The sequence below is a fragment of the Peromyscus maniculatus genome, chromosome X, assembly GCF_049852395.1.
Source record: "Peromyscus maniculatus bairdii isolate BWxNUB_F1_BW_parent chromosome X, HU_Pman_BW_mat_3.1, whole genome shotgun sequence".
Lineage (NCBI taxonomy): Eukaryota > Metazoa > Chordata > Mammalia > Rodentia > Cricetidae > Peromyscus > Peromyscus maniculatus.
The window spans coordinates 140,518,802-140,545,417 of NC_134875.1; the positions used below are offsets into that span (position 1 = coordinate 140,518,802).

The window sequence follows — 26,616 nt, forward strand, 5'->3', positions numbered from 1 at the left end:
CTGGGCCTTAGGAATAAAACAGTGATGTAACGTGGGGCCCTTGTCCCAGTAATGCTGACCATACTTGAGGATATGGACACTGAAACAGATAATGGTGATACAGTATAACCAGAAGGGCAGCCTTTCCAGAAGTGACAAGATCAAAGTCTAGTCTAAAGTGGTAAAGAAGAATTAGTCAGGGAACATGGCAAGGAGGAACATTCAATACAGAGGTTGTCTAGAGAATAGGATGAAAGACCCATTCTTTTCGTCAGTCATTCACTTTACTAATAGTAGTGGGTGTGAGCTACATACCGCGAATTTGGAAGTAAAGCACTGTGTACCTCCATGTGCTTATGGAGTTTTTTGTCTGCAAGAGAATAGACAAAGCTGCCAATTTCTTTATAGATAATGGTTCATTGTGACAGGAACAGAGAAAGCAAGGGTGGAAGGGGATGAGCATATGGAAGAGAAGATGGAGTCAAGTACGGATGCTCTTGTGGCCATGGTATTTACAGCAGGGCAGAGGCTATAGGCTTGAGAGATGAGGAAGAACTGCAGAGGTAGTAAGCTGGAGCTACCATGGTGGGAGATTTGATTGGCGGTCGGGAAGAAAAGAGTCCAATGGGATTGCCGTGGTTATTGGTAGCTTAGGCGCGTGGGCAATGATGAAGCCATTTCCTGAGACACAGGAGCACAGGAGATGTAGACCTTAATGAAGGGAGCACATTACAGTATCTGGGGGCTTCTCACCTCTTCCCCCAAATCTTCTGAGATTTTATAGCTCTCTTTGATAGAATTATTATAGTTGCAAACACAAACGGCAGAAAATCCTATTCAGACTGTGTTAATAAGGGAATTCACTGGTTCTATGACTGGAAAGGAACCCAAAAGTGTAGGGAGCCTCAATGAACGCTGAGCCAGTCTACCTGCTTAGTGTCACCATGGACCCAGCTTCTTCCTGCCCTCTCTCCCTTCTGCCTTGCACGGAGCTCTCTATCCTCCCCCCACCTCCTCTCAGATCCAACCTCTTCCCCACTTGTGTCCTCTTTTGTTGCTGTTAGAAGAGACTGTATTGCTGCAGATGTCCTGGTCCTGGTTCTCAGGTTCTTAAATCCCCCCACCCCTGTAGACCAAATTCTGAACCTACCTCATTAAATAAGAAACACAGAGCCAAATAAAGAGTTAAAAGCCCAGAGATCAGAGCAGTAGCCAAGAGCTAATACCACCTTATCTTACCACTCACTCGTCCTTCCCCTGAGAGAGAGACCTTCTTCCTGTGTCCTGTCTTTTTATTGTCTTTCTGTTCTGCCTTCTCATTGGCTCTAAACCCCCACATGACTTCCTCATCGCTGCCTGTCTATACAGACCTCCAGGTCTCCATGGTTCGTACTGGGATTAAAAGTTCAGGTCATCTTGCTTTGAATGTGTCCTTGACCACAAAGACTCTGCCTGCCATGTGATCAGATTAAGGGTGTGTGCTACCACCGCCTGATTCCTGCTTATGGCTGGCTGTGACTTCTGATCTCCAGGCAACTTTATTAACATACAAATAAAATTGCATTTCAGCACAAATAAAATATCACCATACATCCCCTTGTCTGGAAAGTTCCCCCAAGCTAATCTCATACAATGTATTTTGATCATATCCACCCCTCCCCTAACTCCTCCTAGCTCCATCCCTGTTCCCTATCCCCTCAACTTTGTGTCCTCGCTTTTTTTGTTTGTTTGTTTGTTTGTTTTGTTTTTTGGGATGTTTTGTTTTGTTTTGTTTTGTTTTGTTTTGTTTTGTTTTGTTTTGTTTTTCGAGACAGGATTTCTCTGTATAACTTTGGAGCCTGTCCTAGATCTCGCTCTGTAGACCAGGCTGGCCTCGAATTCACAGAGATCCGCCTGCCTCTGCCTCATGAGTGCTGGGATTAAAGACCTGCGCCACCACCGCCAGGCGTGTCGTCACTTTTTTAAATGAACAAACAAAAAGAATCATGTCCAATTTGTGCTGCCCACATACTCTTGGATATGTGACCAAATGCTGGAGCATGGTGGACCTACCGACCTAAGGAAAATGGTCTCTCCCTCTTCTTCCAGCTACCAGATGCCAACAGCTCCTTGGCCAGAGGTGGAGAATGATTCCCATTCAGGGCTTCTGGCTTTAGCCTGTTAAGCCATGCTGCCACAATGGCTGTGAGTTTGTGTGTGCTTCTGCCCCGCCGTGTCTGGAAAAGACTGTTCACTTGCAGCCAAGCTCTACCTCCGGCTCTTACCATCTTTCTATCCCATCTTTCACAACGATCCTTGAGCCTTGGGAGGAGAGGCTGGGCTATAGATGTCCCATTTGGGGCTGAACATTCCAGTCTCTTATTCTCTGCATTTACTAGTTGTGGGTCTCTGTGTTACTCACCATCTGCTGCCAGAAGAAACTTTTCTGATAAGGATTGAGAATGTATTAATCTATAGGTGTAACAATAAGTCATTAGGAATTGATTTAATACTATGTCTGTTTAGCAGAAAAATCAAAATGATAGCTCTCCCCTCGGGTCTATGACCTGTCTAACCACAGTCTCTTGGCCCCAAGTATGGATCCATCTTGGGTTTCATCTTGTGAAACAGGTTTGATATCCTTGTTAGCATTAATTGTCAACTTGACATGTATCCTACAGTCATCCGAGAGGAGAGCCTTAATTGAAGAATTATCTACATTCGATGGTCTTGTGGGCATGTCTGAGGGTGGCTATCTTAATCACTGATGGATGCGGATGGGCTCATCCCACTATGGTCAGCACCATCTCTAGGCAGATAGTCTTGGAATATTTAAGAAAGGGAGGTGAGCCAGTCAGTTAGTGAACTGGCAAGCAGTGTTCCTCCCGATTTTTGCACCCAGGTTCCTGCTTGAGTTTCTGTCTTGACTTTCATCAGTGATGGATTGTGAGCCAGAAACATAAACCAAATAAACCCATTCCTCACTAACTTGCTTTTAGTCAGAGTATTTTATCACAGCAACACAAAGCAAAGTAGAATATTATCCTCAACTCGTTTCTTCCTAACATGGTCCATACCTGGTCATTGGCTCTTTGAGAATATAGTCTTGTTGGAGCCGTAAAACTCTTGGGACACCTAGAGCCTGGTTAAACTAGTGTTGTCAGGGTCCCAGGACTAGATACCAGGAGCTACTCTGGGACCAACAGCAAACAAACTCATGGTTTTTAAGGGCTATTGATATAAAGCAGCATCGCACCAGCCATGGCCTCTTCCACTATCACTGACTTGAGCGGGTGGACACACACGTCCTTTTATTCTTATTTAAATTTTCATTTTTATTCTTTTCAGTTTATTTTGTGTGTACAGGCGTTTTGCCTGCATGTGTGTCTATGAATCACCTGTTTTGCCTGCTGCCCACAGAAGCCAGAAGAAGGCATCATATTTCCTGGAATTGAGGTTACAGGCAGTTGTGAGGCGCCGTGTGGGTGCTGAGGATCAAACCTGGGTCCTTTGAGCAATCTCTCCAGACCCCCATTTTCTTCTTTTCTGTGGAACCTCAGGTCAGTCTTTTCCTTCCTTTGAGTTTTACTCTCTCCTCTGTAGAATGTAGAAAATCTATCCTATTTTGCAAGTTTACAGTATGGTGAAATACATGTATTTGTGGTACCTACATTAAGGTTTAGTATATACATACATTTGATATTATTGTTCTTTGCAGAAAACCAGAGCTAGGAAGACCTTTTACTATTGACTCTAACAATTCAGATACAGTTGTTAGTCCCAGAAAGGGGGAAATCTTTCCTTGATATCTCAAAGAAAGTTAATGGTGGAGAAAGAACTAGGATCCATTATTGGTAAGTCCTTCTCCAAGACTGCTTTTCATTTTGTCTATTCACGTCAGGGGCAATTCACACTGAGAGGAAAGTCAATGGACCAATCTTCTGTAGTTGTTAGAGTCGTTACACGCAACAGAAACTTCTCTGTGCCAGGTGTAGTGGCGCATGCCTTTAATCCCAGAAATGGGCAGATCTCTGTGAGTTGGAGGCCAGCCTGGTCTACACAGTGAGTTCTAAGACACCAGGGATTTGTAGAAAGGCCCTGTCTCAACAAAACAAAACAACCCACTACACACACATACACACACATACAAAAACTTCTGTGCCAAGCTGCTGCTGGACAAATTTGGAAACTAGAGAACACTTCAACCTGACCCATATAAACACAACTAAAATTTCAAAGCAGAGGTTGGCTGACCAACCCTGCAACCACCCAGGCCCAGAACCGGCGTTATGTGTTGTCCCACCCCAACATCCACCCCATCTGTGGTCTCCTGGAGCACGGGAGTTGGGGTCGGTCCTGAGGATGCAGAGCTGCAAGATCTCCATGACACCGGGCAGCAGCGGGATGTCCAGGAAGAGTTCCAGTGAGGGCCCGGTGTCAATGGTGTAGCAGAGACCGGGGCCTCCAACCTGGCAAAGGATTCTTTGGGATGAATGCCTGCCTGTAAAAGTCTATGGATAAAGGAGTTTACTGTATGACTCACTATATCACATTGCAGCTTCCGTGACGAGAGTCTCCCTTTCTTCCTTTCCCCCTTTCTTCTCTTAATTGCATTTTGTTTTATTTGAGGGGAGTGGAGATGGGTGAGACCAAGAGACATGATGTGGAGACATGATGTAAAAGACACAAAGAATAAATAAAAAGAAAGTTGAAAAGATTGAAGCCGAAATATACGTATGTGCCAAGCAGTGGAGGTGATTAAAGCAGCTTTAGAAGGGTATTTTTTTATTTTTTACTTTTTTTTTTTTTTTTGGTTTTTTTGAGACAGGGTTTCTCTGTGTAGCTTTGTGCCTTTCCTGGAACTTGCTCTATAGACCAGGCTGGCCTCGAACTCACAAAGATCCACCTGGCTCTGCCTCCGGAGTGCTGGGATTAAAGGCGTGCGCCACCACTGCCCGGCTAGAAGGGTATTAACCTCCCCAGTACAAACTCCATAAACCCCTCTATCTACCCCACGTGAGTTGAATGCAAATCTTGTTTTTTGGTATGAATAATTAGATTCTTGATCTTATGTAAAGTGTGACAATATTCTTGAGAAGTTTCCAGGTACAACTGAATGAAAAGATCACCAAATCTTCCCACCAACAGTCACTATAAAGCTGGGTGTTTTTTTTTTAATGAGGTTTTTCAAAGCCTAAAGTCATCAACTATTTTGGAAATGTTTCATTTAAAAAAAACCAGTGAACTGGAGTTGGAACAGAAGAAATCGATGGCATGCTGACCTTAGGGTGATGGCTCACCATGCAGACAAATGAAGTCATGAGCACGAGCAGGTCCTCTGCCCCTGTCAAGGGAACTCAGCGGATGTGCAGCGGTGGGGACAGCCCAGGACCACTGCACTGTCACTGGAAGTAGCCGTTTAACACTGGCCAAGTGAATGAGACGTTCTAGGTCAGACTCTCCTATTCCGAGGTTACAGCCGTAATTGTGACAAGCATAGTTCTGGGTGGAGCTTGAGAGGGCAGAAGCTTCTTGTCCAGTCCTTAGGTTGTGTGCAGTACCTAGAACAAAAGAAAACCTGCAGCAGTCTTTAGAACAATCTAAACTTGAATTCACTTCTGAACACATACACGGGTCTATTAGCAGTAAAAGGAAGACGTTGACTCACCAACAGGTGTGCAGAAACAAGCCAAGCTGCCAGGAAGCCATCTTTTCTTAAAAGCAGGCTTTAAAGAGACAATGAAGCAGGGCATGGTGGTGCACGCCTTTGATCCCAGCACTTGGGAGACAGAGACAGGAGGAGCTTTGTGAGTTCGAGGCCAGCCTGGTCTACAAAGTGAGTTCCAGGAGAGCCAGGCTACACAGAGAAACCAGAAAAAGAGAAAGAGAGAGAGAGACAGGGACAGAGAGAGACAGAGAGACAGAGACAAAATATACAACATAAACATCACTTTTTCATATTGATTTTTATGATTTTTAATTATGTGTTCTTGTGGGACAGGTATGTACACATGAATGTAGGTGCCTAAAGAGGCCCAGATCCATGGGATCCACCTGGAGCCAGAGTTACAGGCAGTTGTGTCCTGGGAACTGGACTCAGGTCCTCTATGAGAGCCGTAAGTACCTTTAACCACTGAACAATCTCTTCAGCCACTAAAGATACAAATTTCTAAAGCAGCAAAACAAGAACTGAAAGTGTAGGCCAGTTGGGTATAGTTATCGTCTAACATGTGTGAATCCATAAACCAGGCGTGGCGGCACATGTCAGTAAGCCCAGAACTTGGGAGGTGGGAGCAGGATGAGCAGGGCTTAAGAACAGCCTGGATTATATGAAACCTTATCTCAAAAAAAATATTTAAGAAAGTATTAGATACTTGGGTGGCCATAAACCTGAGACTGGATAGGTATGGGCCTAGAGGAAAACCAAATACTTTGTTCTGCTAAAGCAGATGTTCTCAACTTGTGGGTCGTGACCCCTTGAGATTCAAATGACCCTTTTACAGGGGTCACCTAAGACCATCAGAAAACACAGATACTTACATTATGATTCATAACAGTAGAAAAACTATAGTTCTGAAGTAGCAACAAAAATAAGTTTATGGTTGGGATCACCACAGCATGAGGAACTGTATTAAAGGGTCACAGCATTAGGAAGGTTGAGGACTGTGCTAAAGGAACATAGCAATAAAATGACTCTTAATGACGTTCTTCCATACACATAGATCCATGTCCCACGCAGCCATCATCAGAGAAGCTTCTGCCTGCAGTAGATGAGAACCAATACAGAGGTCCGCAGCTGGACAATGTGCCGAGAATGAGAGACTAAATCAGATGTCTCCATCAAATCCTGCCCCTCAGGGCTCAGGGAGCTATGCCGGTGATGAGGTGGAAAGGCTGTAAGAGCCAGAGGGGATGGATGACACCAGATAACCCGTGTCGTCCAGACACACCAGGATTGACGCATGTGTGAACTCATAGAGTCTGAGACAGCACGTAAGGGAGGGCCTGCACAGTTTCAAGCCAGACAAGTCCCAGCATTGAGAGGAGGAAGTGGACACGAACTCTCATCTCTACCCAAGAAGCTACCTCCATTTGATGATACCTGCTTACAAAGGAAAAATTGAGTTTTCTCCAATGGAGTCTCACTGGGTATATAAATCACACTTAAGGGCAGGCCCCACACCCAGCAGTAGGTGGTCAACACAAAACAAATGAAATGGTATTTTCATAGATTACTTTTTGGTCTCATATTGCTTTGATTGGGCATTTTTTTTACATTACTGGTCTTTTGCTTATATATTGTGGTTTTTGATTTTGTTTTTTATGGGTTTTGGGTTTTTGTGTATGTGTGTATGTATGCATACATGGGTATGCTGTGCTGTGCTGTGTGTGTGTGTGTGTGTGTGTGTGTGTGTGTGTGTGCCTGTCTGTCTGTGTCTGTGTCTATATTTTCTTTGTTATTTTTATTTTATTCTATTATTTTTTATTTGTCTGTGTTCTAAAGAGAGAGAGATAAAAGGCATTCAGCTGAATGGGCGGGGAAGTAGGGAGTACCAGGAAGAGATGAGGGAAAGGAAATCATGATCAGAAGGATGTATTGTATGAAAAAATGTTTTCAACAAAAAAGGCATATCTGGAGTAAGAATGTTCTCGGCAAGAGAGAAAGACTAAAGCATAGCTCTAAGCTGGAAGCATATTGGAGAAGGACAAGTTTGACGTTACGAGAGTCAGTGCTCCGTCAGCATCGTCAGGGCCAACGGGTCTGCAGCGGGAGTTCCAGGACAGCCAGGCTGTCACACAGAGAAACCCTGTCTCAGAAAACAAACAAAAGAAAAGAAAGGAGGGAGGGAGGGAGGGAGGGAGGGAGGGAGGGAGGGAGAGAGAGAGAGAGAGAGAGAGAGAGAGAGAGAGAGAGAGAGAGAGAATGCTGCAATGTGATGAAGCCTGATCTAGGGCGAGGGTAATGGGTGTTGAGGAAGAAATGAATCCAAAGATTTTTAAGGATAAACAATGGCTTCTAAAACAGCACAATAGACCCTCACCAGTTGTAACTAAGGAACAGATCGAAGACTGTTCATAGGCTACCTGGAAGAGTAAGTGATTGCAAGTGACCCTTGGAGTTCAAGGATGAAATAAAATAACTTCAAGCATTCTAGAAGCAACGCATATGAATGTCATGCAAAAATAAGTATTGATTGCTTTATATGGGTCAGGTACCATCCTAAGTGTTGGAAGCAATAGGCCCCCTCAAAAAACTGCCACCCCTAATCAAGAAGGTATTTGCAATTGATACCTGCTGGGAAAGGAAATCTCAAACTTTCTCCAATAGAGTGTCGCTGGGGATATCGACCGTGAATTTGTGTCCATAGATCTACATTCTCTCTTTGCTAACTCTTTCCTGATTGCCAGGCTTGCACTGTTAGCGACGAATCACTGCTGAACAGTTCTGAGAAGAGGCAGGCTATGGTGTCAGAGTGGGGTTTCAGGAAATCAGGTGGTGCTATAGAGGACAGGAGGGAGGAAGCTAAGGCTTGGAGAGCAGGAATCACCGCGGAAGGTCTATGGGAAGGAGCTCTCAATTCAGTTTGGATTCATCTGGGGCTTTGTGCCCTAGAATGATAGAACACTCGAGAAGACACTCTCCAGACGGAGGAAACCTACCAATCTGAAGTTCAATAGGTACCTTTACCTTCTTTCCAGAACTTGACCTCCTGGAAAAGAATCATTTGAGAAACTCGGCTCACTAGGAGGCTGACGAGTGCTGTGTCTGTGAGAGATTCGTCTCTTAACCAGAGAAATGCCTCTCACCAATGGTGGTATTTTAGACACCAGGAAAAAGGACGGTAAGAGAAAGTTTTATTTTAGGTTGGGGGTTTGGTTGTCAACCCACTAAATTAGAATGAGTTTTCCAAACACAGAGCTGTACAAAGATGGATTCTTCCTTGACAAGCATTTTGACAGAGAGTGGGAAGTGATGTTTCTTGGAATGAAGAGTTGATTTCAGATGAATTCCAGTGTCTTTTCCAGTCCTGACGTACTAGATTAAGGACGATAGTAATGAGTCCTTCCCTCCTGGCTACCTCCAAAACTCACTGGAATTTCTATTCTTTATCCTGATGGCATCTATGAACCTGAAGCAGCTGACTCAGGCTGCTTATTCCCCCTGGTCAATACCTTACCTAGGCCCCTAATCATCTTACAACACCATCTGCTACCATTCTAGCATCTGACGCTGCTCATCTGCATTGAGCGGAGACTGGAGAAAGTGAGCAATGGAACTCTATGGCGATCGGCTGCACAGAAAGGCGGCTGTGATGCACCTCTGCTTCACCAGAACTGGGAAGGGTGGGTCGGGGCTGGAGAACTGATCTACTTGGAGCCTGCTTGAACTGCCACCTGAAAACACCCCCAAAAGGCAGCTGAATATTTGTCATCTTCTCCAGCCAAGACATGGAATCAACTTCAGCCTAAGAAATGGTCGGCTATTTATGTCTAGGGTCACTTAAAGATTAGATAAAGTCACATACTACATCCATATGCTAAATATTGGAGGGGATTCTCAGCTATAAATGAGAATTCGTATAGGAGATGCATAATTTACTGGACCTATCTACATTACAGCTCACTACAATAACATACTTATAATATTCACAGAATCTTCAGTTAGTCCACTGTCATACATTCCCTCAGGTATCATGCACATTCCTTCAGCTCACTCACTCAATCTCTCTCTCTCTCTCTCTCTCTCTCTCTCTCTCTCTCTCTCTCTCTCTCTCTCTCTCTCTCACACACACACACACACACACACACACACACACACACACACACACACTCTTACATGCTACCCACACTTATTGAAATGTCACACACATTCATTCAGATTTAGTCATCAAGTTTCATGTCTCCCTTATCCAGCTGTCAGCTCTGATCACCTAAATGTCACACATTCATACTTACTCAGAGGCCACACAGTCCTCAGACAATGCTGTTGCATGTACTGCACATACTACCCATACTCCTTGGTACATTATGCATGGAGGCATCCTCAGATATCTGGCTTTTCAAAGCGTGGTCTCTATACCAGCAGCATTAAAATTACTTGGGAGACTGAAAAAAATGTAGAATCTCATGTCCCACTCAGCTATGATGAACTAAAATCTGCATTTCAACAAGACTCCTAGGTGAGTCATATGCACATTAGCAGTAGAAAGCACTAACATCAGGACTCTCATTAACCATCATATTTCAAGTGCCTATCAGGTGCTCAATAAATGGCTTTTAAATAAATTAGTGACACATTCTTATGTCAACCATGCTTATAAAAATGTTCCTTCTTGTAATTACACTCTGAAGTATATTTCTGAAAGAAATTCTTGCTCTTGCGTGTATAGGGAGAAATGCAAAGGAATGCTCACTGGGAAAAATAAGAAACCAGAGCGATGACTATTAATAAAGTATTTATTATCTGTTCAGTGGTAGTAATGAATGAAAAGGACAGACACTATTACAGATGAAAGTATAATCTTGAGTTATAGAATGATAAAATTACATGATACTATTTGTATTTAATTGGAGAATAATACACAGTATTACTTATGGATATATTAATGTGCAATGAAAATATAAAACTTATAAGAAAAAAACAAGTTCAGGGTACTGAATTTCACACGTGTGAAAGAAAAGAATTAGGAACATTCTGGCAGTGGTGGCACACCTTTAATCCCAGCACTCAGGAGGCAGAAACAGGCAGAGCTCTGTGAGTTCAAGGCCAGCCTGGTCTACAGAGTGAGTTCCAGGACCGCCAGGGCTGCACAGAGAAACCCTGTCTTGAAAAACCAAAAAGAAGTAAACTTGATGAGTCTGAGGGCAGAAGTGGGTGCAGTGCTATTCCCTGTTTTGTGAACATTTAATTGAACAAGACAAAAACATGAATGAGAAGAAAAGAAGACATTCTGCTAATCTTTGATGTTTCATCTCCTCAAAAATTCAGCATTTCTTCTCCCACTGTATTTCCCAGGAATTTTTCATTTTCTCTAGCCAGTTGGTTGGTCACTCTTCATTCCATTCCTAGGCTGGCACCTGCTCCCACAAACACTTGATTCATGTGGCTTTGAGCTGTACTCCTGGCGGGGCTCATAATGTGCCCTTTTGCTTCCTACTGGCCCTTTGTGGGCTAGCATCAGTCAGGACACTTAATAATGGCTACATGAAAGAGACTCCAGAGGATGCTCCTTCCCAGATCACTCTTGCATCACTAATAATTCATATTCACACTCGTGTTTCATGCTCATTCAGAAGGCAACGCACAAATGTTTTGATTGTACTCCTCTCTCATTCCTATTCCTCTAGTCACAGGCCTGTTCAACACTACTTTCTTTTGGTAATTGTCTTATAGTGTCTAAAAGCTGTATATTGGAAATTCTGTGCTTCTCCCACAGTGGCATACCACATGCCCCTAGTCAAACATCTTTATCTCCCACATATGTTTACATGCTTTTCATTGAACAAGCAACTTATATTTGTTCTTAAAAATTATTGGAGGAAACATCTATCCCATCTGTGACGTGCTGGAGCATGGTGGGGCTGGAGGAACAGTCCTGTGGACCCAGCCAGGGCTGCAGAATCTCCGAGACACAGGGCAGGAATGGGATGTTCAAGAAGAATCTTAGTGAGGGCCCAGCATCGATGGTCCAGCAGAGACCAGGGGCCTCGAACCAGACCAATGATTCTTTTTGATAAACACCTGCATGTAAAAATATATGGATAAAGGGGTTTACTGTGTGACTCACTGTGCCACACCGCAGCTTCCATGACCAGGTTTTCCCCTCTTCCTTTTTTCTTTCTTTTTTTCCCCCTTTTCCTCTTAAATTTTATTTTGTTTTATTTTGGGGTGGGGAGAGAGGGACATGATGTGAACATGAGTGGGACAGGGGGGCATGATGTGAAAGACACGAAGAATAAATAAAAATAAGTGAATAAATGGCTGGAGGAGGAGGAGCTAGTTCGGTGGTTGAGCATTTGCTGCTCCTTCAGAGAACCCATGTTCAATTCCCAGCACCTATAGGATGGTTCACAGTTATCTGTAACTCCAGCCCCAGGTCAAAAATGACCTGAAACAAGAGGAGAGACTAGTAGGGACAGGGGGGATTCAGGAGGTGGCAGGGGCTTCAACGATAGCATAGAATGAAGGTTGGCCATTCAATGTGTGATACACACATGTATGAAGATGACATAGCAGAGGCCATTACTTTGTAAAATGAACATGAATCAAATAATAAAATCGAAAATAAACATGTGTATTTTTAGACTAACATTCTATCTAGTTTCACATAACTCAAACTGCATGTCACCATCATTATAGAGACTAGATCTCGGATCGTCTCCAAAGCTCTATGGTGTTGGAAGCTACTATCATACAATTGCTGTATTCTTGGTAGAGCAGTGTATATACTATTATCAAGGACAAGTTTGAACATTGTTATCTCTGGACCTTTGATTGCTTTAACTCTAAGTTTCCATCTTGAATTTGTACTTCTGTGTCTTTGATGTTCCACATTTGTAGCATCTAACTCCCTTATCTTACGTATTCTCTCCTACTTGGGCCAATTGATCGATCTTATACAGAACATCATTAGGATACACGGCCACTGGGAATGGGACCACTGGGAATGGGAATGCTTAGGTGTATGGGAGGTTCTCCTGGGACTGCGGGATCAAGCCTGAAATGCTGCCACTGCTGCTTTTTCTCCCCCTTTCTGTCATCTGCTCACTAATTAATACAGAAAGGTTTGGTGATTTTTTTTAATGCTGAATGTATGCACAAAGGGGATCTGCAGGGCAAAGGGCCAAGTTATGACTTAATCTAATTCAACAACAACAGCAAAACCACCTGAAGTCATAACTCCTCCAGATTTCTCAGGGGCAGACTATGTGTGCCTTGATATCCCATTGTGCGCCATTATATTGGAACCACACTGTGGGCTTTACATCATGGTGAAAATCTAGGTATCCCCTATGCCATACAGAAATGGAAGCGACATTTAAAACTTTCCAAAATTCTTTATGCTAAAGATAAAAAAAAAAGCCTATAGGCAACTTACTTCGAGTTATGTCAGGTTTCTGCTTATTTTAAACTGTGAAATCACTGGGGATTGCAGACCGTGAAGTAGCTTCAGCTCCTAAAAAAGAGTTACAACTAACAATCATTTAGGTGACAACCAAATTGTGCTCCCCTCAAAAAGAGCAATGCCTGTGCTCCTCAGTTTGCATTTCTGTAGGATAAGAACCGCGGCAACAACACGTTCAGCTGATAATTATGCAATTGTGCTAGTACTTCATTAATTCAAAAGCACTTTGTGAGAAAATGTAAGTATGGCTTCCAATAGGAATGCGATTCCTGGTCTTGGTACCAAGCTGGCAGATTTGAGTTTGCAAAGAACACGAGGCTTTCAAGTTAAATCATTCGTAACCAGAACTTTAATCCCAATGATTCTCTCAAACATTACAAATGACAGCATGGAGGGGCTGGGAGAAACTTGTATGCTACCTAACAAAGTCAGCTCCACAATGACCCTCAAATTGGCATTTGAATGAGAATGTCTCCCTTAGGCTCCTGTATTTGAATACCTGGACCCAAGTTGGCGGTGCTTGGGGGGGGGGGGGGTTGGCAGTGCTTTGGGGGAGGTTTAGAAAGTGTGGCCTTGCTGGGTGAAGTAGGTAGCTTGGGCCGACCCTGACAACAAAAATCCCCTTCCTCTTCAGTTTCCTCTCTCTGCTTCTGCTTGCCCTTCAAGATGTGAGCTCAGCTTCCTGCTCCTGCAGTCCTCCTTGCTGGCTGCTGCTTCCCCGCCACGATGGACTATTAGCCTTCTGGAACCGTGTCTTAGTCAGTGTTCTTTTGCTAGGAAGAGACATCTTGATCACAGCAACTCTTATGAAAAGAAAGCATTAACTGGGGCTTGCTTATGGTTTCAGAAGGTTAGTCCCTGACTGTCAAGGCAGGGAGCACAGAGGCGTGCAGACAGGCACTGGAGCAGTACTGAGCTACACCCCGATCCTTAGGCAAAGAGAGAGACTCTGGCCTTGGCATGGGCTTTGGAAACCTCAAGCCCTACCTCCAGTGTCCTGGCTGGTTTTGTGTGTCAATTTGACACAAGCTAGAGTCATCAGAGAGGAAGGAGCCTCAGTTGAGGAAATGCCTCCATGACATCCAGCTATAATGGATGTTCCACATTTGTAGCAAATGTGGAACATCAATCCAGATATAAAATTATATCATTTTCTCAATTAGTGATCCATGGGGGGAGGGCCCAGCCCATTGTGGGTGGTGCCATCCCTGGGCTGTTGGTCCTGGGTTTTATAAGAAAGCAGGCTGTGCAAGCCAGGGGAAGCAAGCCAATAAGCAGAGGCCACACCCCTCTGTGGCCTCTGCATTAGTTCCTGCCTCCAGGATCCTGCTCTGTTTGAGTTCCTGTCCTGACTTTCTTCAGTAATGAACAGCAATGCTGAAGTGTGAGCCAAGAACCCTTTCCTCCCCAACTTGCTTTTTGGTCATGGTGTTTGGCCGCAGCAATAGAAACCCTAAGAGTCTAGTCTTTATATGCGACTTGGTGCTTCTTTCTTGTAACCGTCAGTGTTTTCCTTTGTTCTCTATGCTCGGTGTTTTAGTCACATTATGATATGGGGAGGTTCTTTTCTGGTCTTGTGTGTTTGATGTTCTAAATTCCTCCTCAATCTGGATTGTCATCTCTTCCTCTAAATTTAGGAATTTTTTCAGCTATTGTTTAGCTTAATATACTGTTTAAGCCTTTAGCCTGAAGTTCTTCGCCTTCTTTTATTCCTATGATTCTTATATTTCCGTTTTTTAATGGTGCCCCATAGAGCTCTTCTATTGTGTTCATATTTTCTTATCATTTATCTTTGTTGATGTTTGAGTGTTCAACCTTCTCTGACCTTGATAATATGATATCTTCTACTTTATCCATTCCATAAGTGAGGTTTTCTACAGAGTTTTTTACTTGAAGTACTAAGTTTTTCATTTTTAAAATGTCAATTTGATATTTTAGTTGAATTCCTGTTTCATCTCCTGTATTTATTTACTTGACTATGTGTTAATACTCTATTTTAATTCATTTAGAAGTTTAATTGTATCCTATTTGACTTTATCAAATATTCTTATGATCATTCTTTTGAATTCCTTGTCTAATTCATTCCCATTAGTATCCATTACTGTGAAATTGGTATTTTTAGGGGTAGCCATACTGCCTTGACTTTTTTGTGTTTCTTATATTTTGGCCTTTAGATCATTTCACTGACTAGAATTTTTTGACCATCTGCCTTTTTTTTTTCAGTTGAAAGTGGTTTTCAAATAGTGCTAAGTAGTGGAAGGGTTTTCGTACGTATTTCAAGTAGGTTGAGTAAGACAGGGGTTAGCGTTAAATTGACTGACAAAAAACTAAGCCAATAAATAGCTGGGAGGGGAGAGGTTGGGCTATGATTAGGGTCTACAGGGTTTAAAGATTATTAAAGCTACGGAGTATTAAATCAACAAGTGAAAAGAGAACACAGGGAAGATGGAGAGAGTTAATGGAGCACAAATGAGAGGAAAGCATATGGGCTCCATGTAGGAAGAACAGTAGCAAGTACACATCCGAATGGGTACAGACCAATCCAAACCAGCTGAACAATATACGGACTAAAACAAGATTATTATGAGATACTTATACGAAAGTGAAGATTAAAAATTTTAAGTAAGAAAATAACAAAAAAATTCAACAATATCCAAAAGACCAAGTTTACTAAAAGAACAGTGGATTTGAACAGCACAGCCATCTACATCTGTGACAGCTGATAAAGCAGAGTGTGCAGATGAGGAGGGTGGAATTTGCAATCCCAGTTCAAACCTAGAAAACCGGTTTCGGAGAGTGTGTTGCTGCGATGATGTTTACACACATTGCTCTTTAGATCTGGTGTCTAGTACAACTGTGCAGAGCTAAGTAACGGAGTTCTTCATTCCGTCATTGATGTTCTCCATAGGTTGGCAGCAGCACTGGTATTAGGAAGGAAGGAGAACCTTACTGAGGCTCCTGCTGACCTCAGCAAGAGTTTTTGCTGGGAGACTGCATGTCACACTTCAGCCCCAGGTCCGCACCAAGACTGAACCCCAGGTTCTCTATCCATGGAGATGTATTGGACTGTTGGTTTCTCCCAGATTCTGCAGCAACACTCCCCTCTGACTGCCATAGAAGTGTTGGAGGATGTACTGGCTGGTTTTGTGCATCAACTTGACACAAGCTAGAATCATCAGAGAGGAAGGAGCCTCGGTTGAGGAAATGCCTCCATGCAGTCCAGCTATAAGGCATTTTCTTAATTAGTGATTGATGGGGAAGGGCCTAGAACATGGTGGGTGGTGCCATCCCTGGGCTGTTGGTCCTGGCTTCTATAAGAAAGCAGACTGAGCAAGTCAGAGCAAGCAAGTCAGTAAGCAGCACCTCTCCATGGCCTCTGCATCAGTTCCTGCCTCCAGGGTCCTGCCCTGTTTGAGTTCCTGTGTTGACTTCCTTCAGTGATGAACAGCAATGTGGAAGTGTAAACTGAATAAACCCTTTCATCCCCAACTTGCTTTTTGGTCGTGGTGTTTTGTCACAGCAATAGAAACTCAACTAAGACTGCAGAGGAGAGGATGCAAGCCATTGTCTTGCTCTTGCCATTGACTTCAGGGGGAACCCTACATGCTGAGGCTGAACTGTTGCTTCAACATCTTCAGTTCTGAAGGATAATCATCAGTGTGTTCAATCCTTGGCCATCAGTGAATTGTTTCTTCAATGGCAATGTGTGCTGGGCATCACTTCCCCTGGAGTTTCCATCTGTCTCAACCTACTGCTTGGTACATGGGCACTATCTCATGTCTGCTCCTATGCACTTCTCCATGAAGACATCACCTGACTTGATAAATGTATTTGCACCTATTATCTTGTGCAGGAATAAATAATAGTGTGTGTTATTCTAACTTGTTTTCTTTCACCAAGTCAAATCAATGGGGCTTTTGATCAACCATTCTTATCCAGAAGTCTCCAGCTAAAACATATTTAAAATGCACCAAGCTTATAAAGTCTCAGAAAAAAATAAACCTTGGATTTTCTGTACATAGTCCTGTCAAATAAATTTTTCCCTGTGCACCACTTCTCTTGAAAACTGGCATTCTATTTCCTTTCATTTGGCTTAGATAGGCTACCAGACCCAAAGAAGGACATGGAGGCGGTGTTGACGATCTTCTCCTATCTCTGGCTACAAGTGTTCCCTTCTTGGAGTTTTGCACTGAAGCGGAGGCCTCTAGCTACAATAAGCATCTCTAGAGCTCCGACCCCAGGGAGGAAGTGGGCCATGATCTCAGCTGCTTTCTTCATCGCTCGACAGTTCCGCTCTTGGGCTGCAGCCCCCGTGTTTTCCATGTGGCTCTCAGACAGCATCTGCTGAGTTTAGGAGAGAGATCCTCAAATTAAATGGAAGCAAAGGCAGGAGGGTTTCAAGTACCTCGCACACTTCCAACTTGTCCACATAGCCCAGTCCCACTCGGCTCAGTCTTCTTGCTATTGTTTCCCAAATTACCTACACAGCCTACATGAACGGGAGGCCCTTAGAGACCCTGAATTAGAAATGTGGAGGCTCAAATTCACACACTGACAGACTACCTGTCCCTGTCCCTGTCCCTGTTCCTGTCCCTGTCCCTGTCCCTACTGGCTCAGTTCTCTCAGATGCTCTTGATTTCCTCATAGCCACAAATGGCCTAAATTGGCTAGCTTAAGAAACTATATCTATTGACAATTTTTTTATCTATTATAATTAGGGATATTGGCCAGTAATTTTTGTTACTCATGTCTTTACTTGGCTTTGGTATTAGATTTATACTTACTTTATTGAAGGAGTTTGGAAATGTTCCTTCTGTTTCTTATTTTTTTTAAATAATTTATGAAGTATTGGTTGTAGTTCTTCTTTGAAATTCTAATATAATCCTTCTGTAAATCTATCTGGGCCTAGTTTTGTTTTAACCTAAAGGCTGTTGTTGCTGTTTCAATCTCCTTATTTACCACAGGTCTATTTAAGTTGTTGATCTCTTCTTGTGACTTTGGAGGTTTAGATGGATCTAGAAATTCGTCCATTTCTTTAAGATTTTCTAATTTAATAGAGTATAGGTTTTTCAAGTATTCTCTTGGAATATTCTGAATTTCTAGCATCTGTTGTAATGTTTCCCTATTCATCTCTGATTCTGTCAATTAATGTAATTAATTTGGGTCTCTTCTCCTCAATTTTTTGGCTAACTATGCTAAAGGAAGTCACTCTTATTTATCTTTACAAAGAAGCAGCTATTAGATCCATTGGTTCTTAGTTTATATTTCACTAATTTCTGCTCTAACTTTTATTATTTCATCCTGTCTGCCAAATTTGGATTAGGTTTGTTCTTGTTTTTCTGAATTCTTGAGTTGTATCAATAAGTCATTTCAAATACAGGCACAATAAAAAATATGATCCATTAAGAAATTGGCTTTATCACAGTGATGCAGGCATGAGTCAACCTATGTAAGCCAATAAATCATATAGACTTAAAGATGAAAATTACATAATCATCTCAATAAATTTAGAAAAGGATTTAATAAAATCTAACATGACTTCTTGATAAAAAAAATCCTAGAGACGGTAAGACTGAGGGAACATGTCTCCACATGATAAAGGCTATATATGAGCCAACACATATAACTTGAAGCAATTCCATTAAACACAGGAACAAGGCAGGGCTGCCTACTGACCCCACTTCCTTTCAATATAATGTTTGAAGAACTAGACAGTACCATTATACAAGAGAAGGATTTTAAAGGGATACAAATAGGAAAAGAAGTCAAATTATCCCTGTTTGCAGATGATGGGGTATTAAACATAAGAGATCCAAAAAATTCCATCATAAAACCTCAGAAATGTCCAACTCTTTTGGCCAAGTGGAAGGACATAAAATCAATTTCCAAAAGTCACTCACCAAGCATGCTGAGAAAGAGATCATGAAAGCACTCCCAATCACAATACCATCAAAAACATAGGAATAAATATAACCAACATGGTCAAAGACATCTACAAGGAAACCTTTAAATCGCTAAAGAAAGAGATTGAGAAAGGCAAATAGAAAATGGAACACCATCCCATGTTCAATTAACATTGTGAAAATGGCTACCCTACCAAAAGCAATTTACAGATTCCATGTAATGCCTATCAAAATCCCATGACACTCTTTACGTAAATAGAAAAGAATCCTAAAATTCAAACTGAAGCACAAAAGACTCTGGATAGCCGAAGCAATCCTAAGGGGGGGGGGGGGAGAATAAGAAAACAGTTCTGGAAGGATCATCATACCAGATTTCAAGCTGCATTATATAACTGTAATACTAAAAACAATGTGGTGCGGACACGAAAATACACATGTAGATCAATGGGGAAAAAACTCAAACGTGAGTGGACAAAATTGTAGCCATCTGATATTTGACAAAGATTCCAAAATTACACACTGGAGGAAAGACTGCATCTTCAACCAATGGTGCTGGGGAAAATGAGTGTCCACATGTAAAAGGATTAAATTAGACCCATATCTGTAACCATGCACAAAAATCAGGTCCAGATGGAGGGAGACCTCAATTTAAAGCCCGAAATGCTGAAAATGCTATATATAAAAAAATGTCTAGGCAATATCCTATAAGATATAGGTGCAGGAAAGGATTTTCCAACTAGGACACCATGTACTTGGGAATTAAGGCCAGCAATTGCCAAATGGGAACTCGTAAAACTAAAAGCTTCAATACAGCAAAGGGAGCAATCACCTGGGTGAAGAGTAAGCCCACCACATGGGAGAGAATCTCTGCCAGCTGTGCATCTGGTAGGGGATTAATATCCAGAACACACAAAGAACTCAAACAACAAAGACTTTTAAAGTGATCAACTTTAAAAATGGGCTCCAGGAGGACACCAGGAGAACATGGCCCCCACAATCAACTAAGCAGGTCCCGAAGGGGCTCACAGAGACAGAAGCAGCAGTCAGGGAACCTGCATGGGTCTGCTGCACCAGAGCTGATTCAGTCCCGTTCTGAATCACACGTGGACAAACTGAGACCCGCCGACTACAAGGAGGTTGCTTGCATTGAGCGGAATCAGAGGACCTTCCTTTGATTTGGGGAATTCCCGCTGGAGGCACTCGTAGAAGCCAGGCCTAGGTACTGCAGTACATGTACAATGGCTGGAATCCTCACCATGGACTCCACCCACACCTAAGCACAGCATCGAGAACCCTGCACGGTCCTCTGCACCATCAGCTCCTCGTAGCCCATCACCCCATCACCAGCTGTGAGGCTGAGGCTTCCCAGTCTTTGCTGGCACAGCTGGGAAAGGGCAGCCCTGGGACCCTGCTCCTCTCTACACACTCAGCGCTGCTGACCTCGGTGCCCCATGAGCACTGTGCTGGTGTGGGAAGAAGTAAGCCAGACCTCTGTCTTCAGGGAGCCCTCTAATCCCAACACTCTAAGCAGAAGGCCTGGAAATTGAAACGTGGGACCCAATCCTCCCACAAACCAGGTACTTTGCAGTTGGAGTGCTTGCTTATTGCAACTTAGTTGTTCATGAGGCTAAACCTTTACCCGGCACTAGACAACTCACTGTTCTTTTTTATTCAGCGCTTTACGGTCCAGTTCAGCATCTACTCATCATATATGGCTATGTCAACTTCATTAAAGTGAAATGTTTTAAAAGAATGGGCTACAGATCTGAGCAAAGGGTTCTCAAAAGAAGAAATAAAAAATGGTTAAGAAATATCTTTAAAAAGTGTTTAACATCCTTAGCAATTAGAGAAGTGTAAATTTACCCCAGCCGGTGGCTAAGGTTAAGAAAATGCTGGAGGGGATATCAGGAAAAGGGAAGCTTCGCTCAGCTGTTGGTGGGATGGCAAACTGGTGGAGCCACTGTGGGAACCAGTGTGGAGAATTCTCAAACTGCAGAAACTAAGTATGACCAAGCCGTAGCACCCCTTGACACATGCGAAAGGCTTGAAGTCCCGACCCACTGATACTTGCTGGGCGTGTCCACTGCTGCTGTGCTGACAAGAGCCAGGAAATCGTAAACTTGTTATTTCAGAAGGAAAGTAGAGCCAGCAATCTATTCAAAATGTGTTGTGGGAAGCTTACATTTAATGGGGGCCATGGAGGCAGTTTTCTGTTTGAAGAGGCGTGGGACAGTCTCCAAGAGTTAAGAAATCCAGTCTCCTGAGGAGAGCTTACTATGCGCCTGACTCTGACATTTAAGAGACCCATAAGCCCCAAGCAGACATGATGTTCTGGAACTTTTCACTTACATATCATCTAAAAGGATTTTGGAAAACTGTGTGTAATCTTGTGTGTGTTTTAACTGACATCTCAAATTTTTCTTGACGTTTAATTAGTTGCAGCCCATGGTAAACATTTCAAAACAACTGCCACATCTTGTAAACACCATCAGACATTTTATACAATTTCTTCTTGAACTTGATTTACATTACACTTTCCCCAAAGAATTTTATCTTCGTGGATTTCTTTATGTGTGATATCATTTCTTGCCTCCCTATCATAGTCTCTGCAACAGAAATATATATACTAAAAGGCTCCAAGTAGCAAGGTTTTCTTCAAGAGTAAATAATTCCTGTGATAATTATTGTGTGAAATTGATCAAAACAACATAGATTAATAATTTACAGAATGTAGTATAAAACTGTTATTGGAAATATAATCCTTAATGAGATAAACAGCTGTTTTGAAAGAACAGTTAATGAATCCATGGAGCACTGTGATCTTCTACTATAGTAAGACAGCAATTAGCAGCGCTGATTTTGTTTTCATTCATAGATTTCAGCACTGGGAAATAAATAAGTCTATGAGAGTGAAGAGCATTTTGTTATCATCCTAAAATTCACGTGCTTGTCCATCATCAGAATTTCTCATGACTTAGCGGCTGCCAAATACACTGGGCTCCTTTCTTCCATTTTGTCAAAAGCAAAGATTTGGAAAGGATGTGTCTCACAAAAGGGTTTCTTTCCTAGGGATACAATCCCTCACTTTCTCAACATTGACCCCAGTCTCTGCATTTCCTCACTGTCAACTGTCCAGCTGGAAGGTTTTGACACAACAGGGTAGTGAACGCTTATCAAATTTGGGATTGCTATAAGGTTTGCTTTTATTTTATAAAAAGAAAACAGGTTGTAAAATGTGTGGTGATGAAGGAGAACAGGTTTAGGAAATAATAAACACAGAAGTTCGAAAACACAGAAATTGATTTCCTTAAAATGAATCCCATATTCCCGTGAACTATATGGATATATATATATATATACATATACATAAACATTTCAAAACAACTGCCACATCTTGTAAACACCATCAGACATTTTATATCGTGTGTGTGTGTGTGTGTGTGTGTGTGTGTGTGTGTGTGTGTGTGTGTGTGTGGCTATGTTCTCAATACACTTAGTGTAATTCCCAGATGGCCAATAAACTGACATCAAAAGTACACTTGATCTTCCAGAATGTTCTCTCCTGCATTTCTTGCCACTATTAAGAGAAGTATTCCTGGGTGGTAAGACTGATGGTCAGTGGTAGCTAAAAACCCTGTGACCAAACAGAAAAGGGTGGTTGGTTGAAAACATTTCAGCCAATAATCCAGTTCCCTGTTTTCAGGGTCAGCGATTGTAGGGCCACTCTAATTTGCCTTTTGGCCAGTACCAGAACATGTTAAGAGTCAGTCCTCAACCCAAATGCAGTGGTGCACACCTTTAACCCCAGCACTAGAGAGGCAGAGGCAGGCGGATCTCTGAGTTTGAAGCCACTCCGGTCTACAGAGTGAGTTCCAGGACAACCAGAGCTACAGAGTGAGACCTTGTCTCAACAAACACAAACAACAACAACAACGTCAGTCCCTCAGTGCTCTCACTCATCAGTGTCTATCAGTCCCTTCTCAAATCTTCCTAGAGCTCCTGTGTTCTAGAAGGCTGTGCATTATAAGAACAGCTTTCCTTGCGGACAAACAGCATGTTCAACTTGTTTGTATGAGGTATCAAGATCAATTGACCAGTTCACAGCCCTTTCAAGAGTCTTTATCTACAGTTAAGTAAGAGTTAGGATTTTTTTTTCATGATAAATGAGAGGTCTCCTGCAGTCTACACACACACACACACACACACACACACACACACACACACACACACAGAGAGATTAATTGTGTTAGGGAATAGATATACTAATTTACTTCCTAATATGGCTCTTGCTGTCTATGCATGTCCTATATAGGCTTCACAATGAAAAATTCAATGAAGAAATATGTGCACATCACGAATGGTGAAGAGGGGCTAACTCTCACCTATGGAACCCCATTGTGTTGGTAAGGAGAAGACGGAGTCTACTGTCTTAGCAGTTTGCTTTTCATTTTATGTGATGGTTGTTGTTTTTTATTTTCATATATTTGAATCTTAAAATGTCAAAACACAAGTTTAAATGTCATGATAAATGTTCTCAACAGTCCACATTTCTTACATATGGAAACATTCTTTTAAGGATCTTAGTACAATGGGCAATTGTTCATTTAATATCAAAATGATAGTGGAATAGACATAAACAAATGTCTAACAGCTCAGTGGGAGATACAATTTCCCAAACTAGAACCAAAGAAAATGATAAAATACCAAATATTTGATTGATATACATTCCAATGAAAACAACTTATCACAGCAGGCACTATAGTGGCCTTTGACCCTGTTTGTCACATCAGCCTTCAGTCTCAAATGACAATTTGAAAATATCACTAGCAGAATTCTTTTCTGATTCCCAAATTGAAAGCAGTTTCCCAAGTGGCAGAATGAAATCTACCTCAGTCATCTACAACAGTGCTTCTCAACTTTCCTAACACTTGAAACCCTTCAGTACAGTTCCTCCTGTTGTGGTGACCTCAACCACAAAATTGGTTTTCATTGTTACTTCATAACTATAATTTTGCCACAGTTATGAACCATAACATAAATATCTGATATGCAGGACATCTGATATGTAATTCTTGTTGAGAACCACTGGTCTACAATGTAACCGCTCCATTTGATACTGTAAAGACTGCCAGACCTCTAAACATCACAGGTCCTTAACAGCAAACCCCTGAAGCACTCCCATGACGCAGACAAAGTTTTACCTTCACTTGTGCAAGCCTTTTCTTGGGATAAAAGCCTATAAGGGAAATCTCTTCCAGCTCAGACTTCAAGAACAAGAACCAATTGTTGCAGAGACCTTCTTGTTCAGCTAGGATTAATGAGGGAAATGCTCTCCTTTTAGCATAAATCGTGTAACTACAAACTTTGTGGATGCTTGTTTGAAGATGCAGACAATAACCAAAGGCAGAGCAAAGCACACAGGCATCTCAGGCAGAGGGCCTGTCTGTATTCTTCATAATAACCCTCAGATAGCATCCGACGTTCCTTCTGTTAACGTTGAAATAATTGTCACACAATTGTTCTCTTCCTTTGGCATCTATGCAAGTTAAATTGAGCAATTAAAGGATTTTAAAATTTTTGTTGGCATCTGGTATTATTCATTTCTCATACATTCAAAAATCGGCTGGCTTTTTTTTTAACAAATGGAGTTGAGAAAATCCTTAGTTTATCTGAAACAGCTTAATACTTCAATTCTGAAACTGAGGACTCCAAAATTCCGGACTATTTTTAAAAATCCATTAAGCATTGCCTACTTATGTCATGTTCTTGTCAATATCTCTTTAACAATAGAATTGCAAATGGAAGAAGACATGTCATTTAAGTAATTCTTGCCAGAAGAGCTTGATCACATTTTTAAAAAACAATGAAAAATTTATTCATTTATGTGTCAAAGCTATTCTTGGAAGAAACATTTCTTACAAACAGGAAAAAATGTGACTTGAAGTGGGTAAGTGTTTTGGCACTTGACATGACTATCTTTTAAGGGAGATTTCATGTCTTGAAGAATTTGATACTTCCACATGGATATTACTAAATATTCCTGAGCAAGTGGCATCATCATGTGCAGTGATGAGGAAAGGCATAATTTTGCCACAGTTATGAACCATAACAGATCATGCTGCTGTTTCACGAATGGGCAACATATAAAAAATAAACAACATTGATCAAGAAATGCAATGTAAACTGGGCAGTAGTGGCACACACCTTTAATCCCAGCATTTGGCAGGCAGATCTCTGAGTTTGAGGCCAGCCTGATCTACAGAGCGAGATCTAGGACAGGCACCAAAACTACACAGAGAAACCCTGTCTTGAAAAACTAGATAGATAGATAGATAGATAGATAGATAGATAGATAGATAGATAGATAGATAGAAAATAAATAAATAAATAAATAAATAAATAAATAAATAAATAAATAAATAAATAAATAAATAAATAATGCAATGTAAAAGTCAGGCATGGTGGTATGTGCCTATCATCTCCAACCAAGTTCAGCAGATGAAAGCAGGAGAATTGGGAATTTAAAGCAAGCCTGGGCTACATGAAATTCTGTCTCAAGCAAACAGGGGCTGGAAATACAGCTCAGTTCATAGAGCACTTGACCAGCACATAAAGCCCTGCAGTTGATCCTCAACACTGCCTAAACCTAGAGTGATGCACTTGCCTGTAATCCCAGGGCTGGAGACAGGAGAGTAAGAAAGTCAAAGTCATCCTTGGCTACACAGCAAGTTCCAAGCCAATGGGCTACATGAAAGCCTGTCTCAAAGAGAAGGAGGGGGAGAAGGAAAGACGGAAAGAAGGAAGGAAGGAAGGGAGGGAGGGAGGGAGGGAGGGAGGGAGGGAGGGAGGGAGGGAGGGAGGGAGGGAGGGAGGGAGGGGAGAAATGATGCAATCCTGAGAAATGGAAAACCAAGGATATTACTGTGCACTTTACTAAAGGAAATTTTATGAAGAATTGTCAGAGCTGTTACCTTTATGGAAATTCGTGTCCAGTATAATAATTCATGATGCTACTAAAATCTAGCATGTTTTCTCACTTAGAAATGTCAATTGAATAAAATGACAAAATTAATTAGATATGACCAAGGTAGCGGTTATTTCACAAGGTGAATGGAACACGGGCTATAACTGCAAGGCATTTTACAAGCACATTCTTCAAAACTAAAACTATTAAAAACAAACCATTGCCGTTAACAGCTTAGATGCAAGATTGTAAAACATCAGTAGCGAACTTCTGCCCTCCGGGGTCCTCCCATTGTGCTGTAAGCCTGTAATTAAGACCTCCTACCCCCTTCAAGAAATGACACTCGACATTTAAAATTAAATTAATTGAATGAATACTGCGAATGTAATCTATGAATACCACAAATGTGATTAATATCATGAGTGTAATTTAAAAAAATAAACAAATAAATAAAACAAGCCATTGCAGAAAAATAGTTAAAGAATTATGCACTTTAGATGTATGTAATTAACTTAGATAATCAACAAATAATTTTTCATGTAAGTGCATCCCATGCAAGCATTTTTCTTTTATATTAATACAGACATGCATAAGCAATAAGAAGCCAAATTTAACAGGATCATTTGTATTTTTATTCAATAAATTCAACAATCCCATTCATAAT

General features: G+C 41.8%; 1 long non-coding RNA gene across 1 annotated transcript in view; it reads right to left on the minus strand.

Moving 5' to 3' along the window:
- Positions 1 to 10,519: 10,519 nt before the first annotated feature.
- The window catches only part of LOC143270778 (uncharacterized), a 46,752-nt gene continuing 30,655 nt past the window's right edge, over positions 10,520 to 26,616 (minus strand). The window contains exons 2-3 of the long non-coding RNA XR_013048020.1: positions 13,059 to 13,136; positions 10,520 to 11,701 (exon numbers count right to left, since the gene is read on the minus strand). This is a non-coding gene — a long non-coding RNA (uncharacterized LOC143270778). The remainder of the gene's footprint in view (positions 11,702 to 13,058; positions 13,137 to 26,616) is intronic.